The following is a 13,646-nucleotide window of genomic DNA, read 5'->3' as shown; positions in this document are numbered from 1 at the left end:
TTCAATTGAACAAATCATATATTTAATTTAAGGTACGGAGTTTGCATTTGCCATTTCGCGTACACAGACTAGAAATGCATCTACAAACATAAGTCACAAATGTTACGGGATGTGGTAATGTACGAAAAATTGTTAATTGTATAAGAATTTCAAATTTACCTAATCAACTTCAAGATATCTTATCTTGCAATAATCTTCCGCTTGTCAGATATATTCTTCTACAAAGGACAGAAACAATGTAAACATATTGAGAAAATTCTGTTTTATTTTTCGCGCAGCTATCTTTTCCTTCCTCGATAAAAGTATAAGATAAGCTGTGAAAAACTTGCCTCAGGGCATTAATAAATACGTATAAATTGAATGGGATTTGGATTAATAAAAGTTGCAATTTTTCACATCTACGGAGAAAAATTCAAGCAGAATCCAGGCCTAATTCCCGGACCTAATAAGTCACGCATAATTCTTGGAATTCAAGGAATTCCCGGTGAGTAACAACTTCCAATTACTTACATAAAATGGCTTCTGGCAGCCCGAGACAGTTCGTTTTCTGCATGTTGCACCTCAGGGCGACTGGGTATATTAATACAGTGCCATCTGTTAGCTGTGTTAAGTACTAATATGGTTTTCGTAAAGTGGGCCACTTTGGGAACACGGACTACCTTCGGCTCACCTACCTTACTGTTACTAACAGGTGTTTTGTTGTATTTCTATTTCATTGTCCAAGGGAGGAGTTGGTGGAGGTCATTAACGTCAAATACAGGAAAGGTTGGAATAGGACAGACTGCTAGAAAAAAAGCAGATATAACTTCATTATTATTGCCATATCTCCAATTATGAAAATCAGGGGAAACGCTACTGATTTCGTTTACCGTGAGTGTTTACTGTGGAAGCTGTGTTACGATTGGGGACACTGTGCAATAACAAGGCATGTCAACTTACTATGTTTTTGGGCGAACCGACATTATCGTATTGTTGCTGAAGCTTGATTTAAGTCCATTTTATGCACAGATAGGCTAATCGGGACTGGACCTACAGTTTAAAGTGGGATCCGAACCTACTGTGCAATGTGCAGGTATGGAACCCGGGATTACAAGGCGACGACGTTACCACTACGCCATCGGGGAGACCCTCATGTGTCCGGAGTAGTGCAAAAAAAGAACATGCGAAAACTCCTGTGACACTTCCAGGAGAGCCAACATCTGAAAGACATTGGGTGGGCTCAAACACTTGAGTTTTTTTATGATTAGCTTCATTGCATACGTACATAACACCTTTTTATTTTCATCGTTAAAAATCCAGAGGTTTGCCAAAAGTTCTGCCACCAACATTATTTGTTTTCTATTAAATTGATATTACAAAAGCACGATCCCCCGAATTATTTGAAGACGGACTTTTTAAATCAGTAATAGCCTATTTCCGAACCGAATTTTAAACCTACGCTTTCGGAACACTGGGCGCGAGTAATGCCCATTTTGATTATAAATTTATCCATGATTAGTTACTCCAAGAAAACCACATTAAACCAATGTTTACGCAAACCCAAACTTTCTTCAAGTAATTCTTTTCTTACGAGTAGCCGATCGCCGTGGTGCTACGACGCCAGAAGTCCCGGGTTCGAATCCCAACCTGGGAATGGGTTCCCTTCATCAATTTAATCATATCACTCATCCCCATCTTCGCGGTTAGCGAAACAGTGAAAGAAAAGCGAAGTAAAATAATTCAAATAAATCAATTTTCTTGTGAGTTGTGTTTCGCAAACACCACTCCACCCTCATCCAAGAAAATCAACACTTGTTTATTGTTGAAGCCGCGTTGCGCCTCAGATAACTGGACCGACTGTTTGGCTTCTCGAAAACAACGAACTAAAGGCACGTGACTAGCGGTAGGAGAGTCGAACAAAGTGCACACCAACAATCCTCACTTGTTCTGTTTTTTTTTAATCTGTAATTTACTGATTTCAATAAGCAATCTACGAATCACAATAACAAATACAATTATAATGCGACTAATTATTGGGTGGACTCAGGCTCCGCAGGCCCAAAAAAGTTGGCACCACTTCGTCTTAGAGAACAATAGAAGAAAGTGGTAGTAACACTGGAACGAGAACGTTGTTTCAAGAGAGATAAAGTGAGTTCCTCGAACAAAATAATTCATTTTTCAACCAGATGATGCTTTATAATTTGGGGCCCTTGATCCCCTCTAGAATTATGTCAAATTAATTTTTAATTTATAATTTCGATGTTTATGTAATACCAATGTGTATTTGGTCCGGAAGTCCGGCTCCCGTAAGTAAAAAACCCTCCCATGTGGGGGTACGTTCGCTGTTCTTATTCGTACAAACCGGTTTTGCACACTCAACTAGAGTGCGCGTCCAATCTCCTGCATATGGCCTTGAACGGCTGAACAGCACCAGCGAATCACAGACGTGCGGCGTTGCCTAGTTCCGTGACAAGGCGTTTCGCTCAACCACGCTGTCTCTTTTCCGTGTGAGATTTCGACATGGCATCGCTGCAGTGCGCTGCTATTGGCTATCGCCATATGCAGGAGATTTGACGCGCACTCTAGCGAGAAAACATGTGGAAATGATAACGACACCAAACTTAGCACTCCTAACCTAATAAAAACGTTGAGAACTGTTAGCAGTATCTACCTCCTAACCTAGCAACGAAAGAGTATTAACATTAAATTAAACACTCCTAACGATAGTTTAACTTCTATTTTGGTTTCGTAAGTCTTCAGCCCTTCGTGTTTTATTTATTTTATTTTATAATGCATTTTAATGTAAAATAATTAATATTTATTGAAAATTTAATTTTTGTCACTAATATTGTGTGTTTCATGAAGCGGTAGGCAAAATTCTGTCTGGTGGTGTTTTGAATTGTCGTTGTGGGTGCTCGATTCACATACGCGAAGGCTTCGGGTCGGGCTATGCTGTTTCAGACTAAGGAAGCAGATGTACTTTACTTCACCATAAAATATATCTACGAGCTAAAAACAACAGGCGTACGTAAACAACATAATCTTCCTAATATTCCACTTTTTAGCGAGGATACAGAGGGTTACGGTTACCTACGCATTGTAATACCAAGAAAAATTACATGCAATTAAAACAATATGGTTCGTTGATACAAAGAGAATGTTATCGAAAACCGCTCCGACACCAAGGTACGTAATTACGAATAAGGCGTTCCATTAATTTTCTGCCCTTCATCAGTTCACACATACATCCTCATAGTCGCGATTAACCTATGGAGGTAAAAGAGCGACGTAATCAAATTTAAAAATCATGTAGGTGGGTCTTATGTGATGTCAGGACGCGCACAGCCGCCATTTTTGCGGCCAATATTATTTGTCGTCTGCAAGGAAATATCCACCACGTAGCGTTCGTTACATTTGCACCAACTGCACGTTTGTTTTAAATCACGAATGCCTGTGTTAGTATCTGCAACCCACCCGCTTGAATTCGGTATGCTTGCAAGAACTGACCTCAATCATGGCTGCTCGAAGCCACAATGCAACAGTTTGTGACGTAGCTGAAGCACACCTGCACAACGGGCAATGTTCGACGTGGCACATTCAACTCTCTGCAAGGGCAGTCAGAGCTATACGGAGTGAAAGGGTGGGGGGGGGAACGAAATTCACTAGAGCATCCACATATCAACCATCAACTAGAGCATCGACCATGGTTTGCAAATGACATAAGAAAACACCTTTTCATCAAGAACCGACAGATAAACACTTATTATTCTGATAAGAATTAAGAATACAAAGAATGTCTCCAATTTCGTTAATTTTTGGTATACTAACTAAATTTGGCCTTCTAATCACGAATCTGTTGTTAAAATGCGGGGATCACGTGAAAAAATTGTACACTTATGTACATAAATGTTGCCACGAACCATGCACGGGTAGCCCCACAAACCATTCACGGTTAGCCCGACGAACCATTTCCGTTAAGGTTAGGTTAGGCAACCTTAGTTAAAAATATTGTTCCTAAAACAATACGAAACAGCTGTAAAATTATTTTTTACACTTATATCGGGTTTCTTCCCTATTTCCACACGTGACCCTCGCATTTTAACAACAGATTCGTGATTAGAAGGCCAAATTTAGTTAGTACTATACCAAAAATTAATCAAATTTGAGACATTCTCTATATTCTTAATTCGCTACATTATTCTTAACTTGCGTTATCTCGATTTCATCGTAAATAAATGATTAAATGTTAAGTATCCCCGAAACGCCTGAAATTCCTTTATTTTCTTCTTTTTCACATTGGTACTTACGTATTCTGCATTCCTAAGGATTCTTGAAGGTGCCATTTCGTTTCTTTCACGGAAATAATCTATATTTTCGACGTATGAAGTAAGTTTTGTTCGTTTGTTTTTCCCTTCAGTAACACGCTAAATGGCGGTCACAGTTTCATACCTTAGTCGGCATGCAGTGTTTCCACCCTACTCCACCAAAAAATACCTATGTAGGCCCAAAAACCATTGACGCATAGCCCCACGAACCATTCATACATAGCCAAACGAACCATTTCCGGTAAGGTTCGGTTAGGTAGGGTCACGTATAGGTTACAATAGTTAAAAATTGGTTTCGAAAAAAAAGCGTAGCCCCACACACCATTCTCTCATAACCCCACAAACCATTGACACATAGCCCCACGAACCATTGACACATAGCCCCACAAACCATTTGCGGAAACGTACCTTCTTCAGTTACAAAAACACGTGTTTGGAAACACTGACCGGGATTACGTCATCACACACAGGCTACATCCACCTGGAAGTATATGGATGCAAGAGCTTTCATGCATCGGTCACACATTTATATCGAAAAATAGATGATTTACCGGCAAAATTGAATGAACGATGCGAGAAAACACTTCCCCGAACTTCCACAATTCTAAAGAAACTGCATTCGGTAAGTAATTTCTCCTGTAAATTTGAAGAAATGCGTTTCGGGGATACTTAAATTTTACCATTACTTTTGCATACACATCAACAACATAGTCCGTTAACTTTTCACAAAAATAATAATGCACACTTATTTTATTTCTACATGATAAGAAATGTAAAGCTGCGGGGCTGGTAAACGACCGTACACACTCGAAAATTGCTACTTTTTAAAAAATTAAACTACAGATTTCGATGCCTGCGATGACTGAAAGTTATTTCAACACGCGGAAGCCACAAACAATGCGTGTGACCACGGCACGTCCAATTCCTCGCATCCCGGACCACTTTCACCACTTGTTAAACCTTGTAATCAAGGGGTCCCGGGTTCGATACTCGGTGGAGGCACAAGTGGTTCGGATCCCACTTTAAACTGTATGTCCAGTCCCGATTAGCCTTACTGTGCATAAAGTGGACTTAAAACAGCAAATCAAGAAAAAAATCAAGACTACTTGTTAAAGAAAATTTCGTTATCGCACACACAAAAAACAAACACGTATAAATTCTAAAAAGAACGTAAAATTACTATCACCATTAAACCTTGAAAATATGCAGTCTCTCTGTACGTATAGTAACTAAACATAAACACGTACAACGTGTTTTCAATTCCTTCTATTCTTTACTAGATCATAACAAACGAAACCTATTACTTTCCGTACCCGGAAAAAGGATTTCTTAAAATGTACAGGAGAAATTACTTACCAGGAATCGAACCCTCGACGCCTCTTGTTTTACAGAGCAATAACCTTAGCCGCTAAGCTTTTCGGGGGTACAGCACCTTCGGCGCCATCTTTAAATCATTTCTTCATGTCTTTGAATCATACGCAATGGTTGCGCGCGCATTTCCTCCACACACACACAAACATACGCACGTGTTAGGTTAGCATACATCAAAAAACAACGTGACAAATCCATTGACCCCTTCCCCCCACCGCTTCCGATGTCTTCAACGTGATCAGACACGTTCTGCTGACTCAACAATAAAACAGCTCGTACCCCGCTACACCGGATGTAACATAACACCAGTCGCATAGAATTTTTGCTGACGCGTAGGAACGAAGTGCTGCCTCTCTACTAGCATGAAAGGCGTTCCTGTTATGGTGTTCAAATAAACCTTGGGATGAAAATTCAAATGTAATTTCTAAACTCCTATTTATTCTTGCTTGTTCATGAAGTTCATGTACACTGTAATCTACACGCTTCGTGTTTGCTTGAGTCTAATGTCTGTTTTATAATGACATTATACATACAAATAGGTTAATTTGGACTGAATGTGATCCCGGGACCCCTTGATCACAAGACAAGTACGTTATCACTTTGCCATAGGCGACGCCGAGATCTAAACTTAGTGCATTCACCTGAATTTTCCTGCATAAAAAGTGGGTAACGTGATTCTTAAAAACTGAAAATATTCTTGTATCTTCTGAAATTCATTTACGTCTGTTTCCACAATTTTCGTTCTTCCTACAGCAATATTCGTTGCTTCTCCTTATCCGTTGCGGTTATCTCCTGAATATTATTTCTTCTGAAAAGCATCAAGTGCTCGTTCGCTGTTAAAAGCTGTGTGGGTGTTTCAAAATAGACGAGAAGCGTTTTCCGTGTAAGGCTTCGACATGGAAGTAATAACAATCCCTTCATCTTGAAGAGTGCTGTTTCCTTACGGCGTTTCTTTTGTAACATTAACACTCGTAAAATAGGGTCGGCGAGTTAGCATATTCCACTGGTTCAGTATAATATGAGCGTTCCAAGCTACGACTAAATCAGAAATCATCAATTCAGTTACAACTCCTCCATCGGCGAGGCCCGGAACTAAACTTCGAGCAATCACATTTCTTCCACTGGCCAAATTTCGGAAAGGATTATTTCTTCTTTTAACACGATCATTGCTTGTAATAAATTATTAACTGCACAAAAAGTTTACAAGACAAAGGAAGTTTCATTATTAATATCATTAAACCTAACACGCCTCAAAAAGAACATTGTCTCGGCTCTGAAATTTGCCATGTTGGTAAGAATATTTAGGTAAGTTACCTGTAACAATATATCATTTTCTTTTGTTTTATCTGTTAGATGATGTTAGTTTTTAAAACATATGATTTTCGCTATTAAAATGTAATTAGCTTTCACCAAGGGGAACTTGATAAAGGTAGATAATTTGGAATATTCAGAAAGCATGTTGTATGACGGTATATGTAGTTTTGTGCTTAATAGAAATATTACAAATTTAGCAGTTTTCGGGAATACATATCTATGTATGAGTACACTTACTTGCGAATCTTGCTAAAGTTATAAAGATTAAGTTTAGAAGTAAACTCAATACTAATGTTATAAAGATTAAATTTAAAAGTAATGTATGAAACTAGATATTCGTTTGTTTTCTTTTAACTATCCAACGAGGTACAGGAAATGATTAAGTTTTCTACCTCCCCATTCTCACCCAAAGGGTTGGCAGGGGCCTGGGCTATACTAGTGTTGGGGGCTTCCCTGAGAATAAGTTCCGATCAAAAGTATAAAGTCATCAAAGGATTAACCTTAAATTTAGAAATAAAGTAAAAACTTCGGCACTGATTACTTATGCATTTATTCTGTCACACCGGATCGGACAACACCGAAAAACTAATTTTCAAATCCTATGATGTGTGAAATTAGTAAGTAATGCTCAGGGTTCTGTGTTCGATTTATGATTTCACTTTGGAAATGGCTATTATTGCTTTTAAATTAAAGTCACAATATAGAATTATCTGAAAATGGATCACTACGTTATGTCTTTTACAATTTAGTCGTGTTGCCTCGATGGCTGTGTGCGTTGTGTACTTGACTCACGGTATTGTAGTGAGGTCGGAACACCGGAAAATATTTCACTTCCGGCGGAGAACGTGCCCTTTGGGGGCGGATACTACACAAATTCCAGAACCTAAAACGCCTCAGACCCCAAGTTTTTAAGCCCTCGTTTGTCTGTAATGGCGTCTTCAAAATGGCGGCCATGACCAAGATTATATTCCTGTTCATTGCAGTTATTTATCATTCATGACATCTTATTTCCACCTAAGTTGCAGTTTAAAACTGTATTATGGTAATAAGAGATTAAAAAGGCCCACTTTATCAAATATTATTAGATATGGCCGCGAAAAGTCTAAAAATAACTCTTTCAACTATGTGATCATGTTTGAGATCAAAACTTGTGTTTTGGAGGTTCCAGAACTCAACGCTGGCATCAAAAGTAGTGTCAGATTAAGCCCACGAAATAATATTAGTTCAATTTTTTTATAATCTGTATATATACAGGGTGTTTCAAAAGTCTGACACCAAAGGACAAACTGCGTTATTAGTGCAGATGGCGAAAAATGGAAAGAGGGGAAATGTTGTTGGAAATATGAGGATTTCAATATAATGTGCTTGAATTTTCAACGTAGCTTGCACCGTTGAGGCTGTACGCTGGGACAGTGGGATCCATGAGTATTACCGTGCAAATTGTCCATGACTATTTTCATTAATTTTTCTCTTACATCCTGTGTGTTTTTAAGCGATGGATTTTTATGTATGCTGGTGCAGAAGTTGTCAACAGCTTGTTCTATGTTTTCTTTTAATTTTTGAAGCTCTTATTGGGTCAAATAAAGTGCACGAACATGGTGATGGGCAAATTGCACTGTAATACTCATGGATCCCACTGTCCGAGCCTCAGTGAGAGCTGACATTGCCTTGTTTCCACATGCTTCGTCCTTAAAGGAGCATTTACGTTATCGCAACACCGTAATGTACTCGGTACATTGAGAATGATGGCGCAAAATTAAAGGCAAAGTGAGAAGTGCATGTGTGTCACTGGCTCTTTGGCTGTGTGCCAGAAGCGTCTGGAGAAGAAACAGCTTGATGACGAAAGATAGCAACCCGTAACACACGAATCGTTACATCTTCTAATATTTTTCTTCTGCTGGTTTTGGTCCACGCTACCTTCCTTTCGATGAACGGTACCAGATGTCTTTCCTTATTCATTAAGACACACAACTTACTCGATACGGCGAACCTAGGGCAACGAAGACGATGTCTGCGTGAACCCTTACCCTCGTCATTTTATTGTTGGCATTTCCGGTATGTACCAACAGAACATATCTGAGCGCAAATATATTTTAGTGGTGATCTACCCTAATTAGAAGGGAAAAAATTAAGACCCTTTTCGTTTCGAAATTTTATCCTTTGTTATCACTATACCCTAATGAACAACCTCTATTTCAGAAAACATTAGCCACAATTACAGGTTTTGTAGTTGTGTGCTTGTGCGTATGTGTGCGTGTGTGTCTGTGTTTCTGTACACACACACATGCACTTCTTACTTTGCCTTTAATTTTGCGCCATCATTCTCAATTTACCGAGTACATTACGGTGTTGCGATAACGTAAATGCTCCCTTTAAGGACGAAGCATGTGGCAACAAGGCAATGTTAGTTCTCATTGAGGCTCGTACCAGCGTACAGCCTCAACGGTGCAAGCTACGTTGAAAATTCAAGCACATTATATTTAAAACCTCATATTTCCAACAGCTTTCTTCCTCTTTCCATTTTTCGTCATTTGCACTAATAACGCAGTTTGTCTTTTGGTGTCAGACCTTTGAAACACCCTGTATATATACAGATTATAAAAAATTGAACTAATATTATTTCGTAACACTACTTTCGATGCCACCGTTGAGTTCTGGAACCTCCAAAACACAAGTTTTGATCTCAAACATGATCACATAGTTGAAAGAGTTATTTTTAGACTTTTCGTGGCCATATTGGCCGCCATATCTAGTAACATTTGATAAAGTGGGCCTTTTTAATCTCTTATTATCATAATACAGTTATGAACTGCAGCTTAGGTGGAAGTAAGATGTCATGAATGATAAATAACTGCAATGACCAGGAATAGAAGCTTGGTCATGGCCGCCATTTTGAAGACGACATTACAGACAAACGAGGGCTTAAAAACTTGGGGTCTGAGGCGTTTTAGGTTCTGGAATTAATGTAGTATCCGCCCCCCCCCCCCAAAAGTCACGTTCTCAGCGGGAAGTGAAATATTCTGCCATTTTTTCTTCCTTTCCAGCAGCACTTTTGAGTTCTGACCTGAGCAGAACTGTTTCAATTTCATCGTCACGATTAGTTAAAAGTGGCCGAAAAGCGGTGTAAGATAAGGAAATCCAGAAAAATTGTTGCGTCAATCTTTTGCACAGTCATGAAGATCTCTTCTGTATTTCGCAACCATCGCAACCAACGATAACTTGATCCTCTGAGCAGACCCTATTCTCCGATAAGACATCAACGCTAGACAAGCCTAGGCACCTGGCAACCTGCTGGGCGAGAATGAGAAAGAGAGATAACTTAATTATTTCCTGTTCCCCCCAAATAGGTACTAACTATGCTAGTAGTTCCATAAACTAACCGATTCTCTAATTTAACCACAGAATTTTATGAATGCTGCCATTCAAATTATCAGTGGAATATATTAGTTAAAAGATTATTTGTTAGGTTTAGGAAATATATTTTTAGTAAACAAGTGAGAAATATAACAACTATTCAGTACTAGGATGAGTGTAAATCCCCTTACTGCCAGTGTGTCACACGGTGTATAAGAAACTTCTCCATATATTAATGTTCCATTTTAGCGCCATCTAATTGTGCACGGATCATCTTTCCGTTGTCTCAGAGGTTAACATGACTTTAGCCTTGGTTGCTAGGCGCACAGATTCCAAACCGCAACTCCGAGTTAATTTTCTTCTTCTTCGCTGATTTCTCTCCTCCATCTATGGTTGTGCGGTATTGTCAGTGACCAGAACGATGTCTGTTTTTTGTGACAACGGGCAGGCCCTTCAAAAGTTAGTCCAAAGGGGGAAGAAAGGAGGGGCATAAAAGTGAAAAATCCATCTTTTGGAAGAAGAAGGGGTGAGGGTAAGAGGGAGAAGATCACAAAATTTTTGTCCTCCTTCTCCACAGAGCACAATGATCGATAGAAGTTGTCCTATTGTTAGTGTAGTTGGGTTTATTGGCTTTAGTCTTGATGCTCCAATAACACGCTCGAAAGGACAAAAAAAAAACTTTCTTTTTCTCTCTTTTTTAAGCAGAGAATGAATTGCTCCGGCCGAAAGTTTGAAGAATAAATTGTGAAGGGTTGGAGAATCTTAGCGTCGCGTGCTATACAGTGAGAAATGAAAGCAATCCCTTTACAAGACGAAGAACTTAATTAACTCCATAATGGCGTAAGGACAAAAAAATATAATCTTCTGGAGGTGAAATACAGCCAAAGGTTTCTTGTGGGAAATTTCTTCCTTCTCATTTGATGATAGATACATTGGTCTCCCTCTTTCTGTTGGCTTCGTTGAAGTTAGCAGCAAGATTATCGTTGTTGAATGGAAGATGGATATGAGAAGTGGAGACATTTGTTGCCTTGTTGAATTTCTTGTCTGAAATTGGTCGTAAGTTCTCCTAGCATTACACTAGGCTGGATTATGAAAAATAACACTGATGACCGAAATCTTTTTGATGTTTTTTAACTGAGCTTGGTGGTTTTACACAGTCAAATAGTGCATATCATATGTAAATGTATCAAAGTACTTATTTTGTTATTTATAGTAATTAGTGATTTCTTGTAGGCGTTGTATGCACTTCGAGCCTGTAACTTTCAAATGGATGCTCCGATTTTAATTTTCCCCCTTCAAGTTACTTTCAAGACAACTTTCTTGTAATTACGAATTTTAGGCCTACAACGATTACAACCACACATATCCAGTACAATCAGTTTTATGACTAACAAACCTGCCAAGGTTAATACTTCTACATATAAAATACAAAATTATACAATTATTGTTAATAATTGTGGCTTAAGCGTCCGGACTAATCATGTTGAATACTAAAATGTTCCGAAAATGTAATTAGATTTCTTCCATCATGAAGCCTTTGGAAGAAAAAGTGAGGTGAAGTAAATAATTTATTAAGAAATCTAATTTCTTGAAAATAACATGAACGTATTCATACTAGCTACTTGCATTGTTTCATTTAAACCATGAACAATATCTTATACCTAGTGTAAAAATTGTGATTTACCACTCAAAAATCGCACATATATTGTTTTATTGAAAGAGCTCTGTCCAATATTTTGTCTTCACTAACGGTTCAATTCATTATTAATATCAAAGATAAACGTATAATACGTCTATTTGTGCAAATGAGTGTCCGAAAAGTCACGCAACCCGGTGTTTACGACCGTATAACGGAATAGCGAAACGGAATGAGAAGAAACGTTTTCTGCCAAGAGAATGCCCTGTATATTGGGAAAATTTAGAGAGACAAACATATGTAAGAACATGCATGTTTTAATAACAAATAAGCAAAGTGTTGCCAAAGACAGATTTTTTTTTTTTCAAATCGTGTGTATTGATGCATAGAACTCACTGAGGTAAATTATTGCAACATTTCACAATACCAACGAACTATTTGGATGGCTAATCGTGTGTATTGATGCATAGAACTCACTGAGGTAAATTATTGCAACATTTCACAATACCAACGAACTATTTGGATGGCTATCTATTGAATTTGACAGAAAAAGAACTTTGACGAAGTTTCAAAAACATTGCACAAGGGAATAAATGGGCTGTTCCAAAGATCGACGTTTTCACAATATTACGAGGGAGACTGGCAACAATGTTGCTGTCACGTGTCACTAACAGACGTGTTTCACCTCAGGCTATCACACTAAGGCACTTTTAACGACAAAGGAGAAAGTTGGTTATTCTCGAACATATGCAATAAATTACATACACCTTGCAACCCTGAAATGTGGGTATCCCTACAAATTAAAGCAAATGTTCGAAGTGTCCACCATTTTCTTGGATACATAAGTTGGTTCGCTTGATCATGTTCTCAGATACCTTCCTGAGGGTTGCAGCACCGATATTATCAATTTCCTGTGTAATGTTTCGTTTCAGCTCCTCCAATGTTCTGGGTCTCGTTTGGTATACTTTCCCCTTTAAGTAACCCCACAGAAAAAAATCTCCAGATGTTAAATCGGGCGAGCGACTGGGCCATAAGTCCTTGGATATTAGACGATCACCAAAAAATTATCTCAGCATACGAAGAGATTCATTAGATGTATGGCAAGTTGCTCCATCTTGTTGTAGCCAAACATCACGTTCGTCTTCTTCCAGGAGAGCAACGAATTTCATTATGAGATCCCCGTACACAGCGGTATCCACTGTTGTCTCAAATAATAACGGTCCCACAATACGACGTCGCGATATTCCACACCATACACCGATATTCGGAGAGTGCAAGGGTAGTTCATGCAACTGATGTGGGTTTTCTGTCGCCCAATGCCTGGAATTTTGGCTGTTGACATACCCATCCAATTGAAACCAGGCTTCGTCGCTAAAAAAAACTTTATTCAGTGCATTGACACAATTTTGTCGAACGAATGATTGAAACCAATGACAGTAATGCAACCGTGCCGGGACATCCACCGCTTTCAATCCATGAACAACACGAACTCTATACGGGTAAAATTTCAATTTCCGTATAGCCTTGTGAGCAGTTGGCTTGCGTAAGTCCAATTCTGAGGCGAGCTTCCGAACAGACTTTTGTGGCGACGTCACCATTCTTTGTTCAACACGATGCAGAACATCAGCTTCTAACACAGAAGGGCGCCATGAACGTTGCCTGTCATG

The sequence above is a fragment of the Lepisma saccharinum genome, chromosome 11 (assembly GCF_977018435.1).
Source record: "Lepisma saccharinum chromosome 11, izLepSacc3.1, whole genome shotgun sequence".
Lineage (NCBI taxonomy): Eukaryota > Metazoa > Arthropoda > Insecta > Zygentoma > Lepismatidae > Lepisma > Lepisma saccharinum.
Note: the sequence above shows the minus strand (reverse complement) of the source record.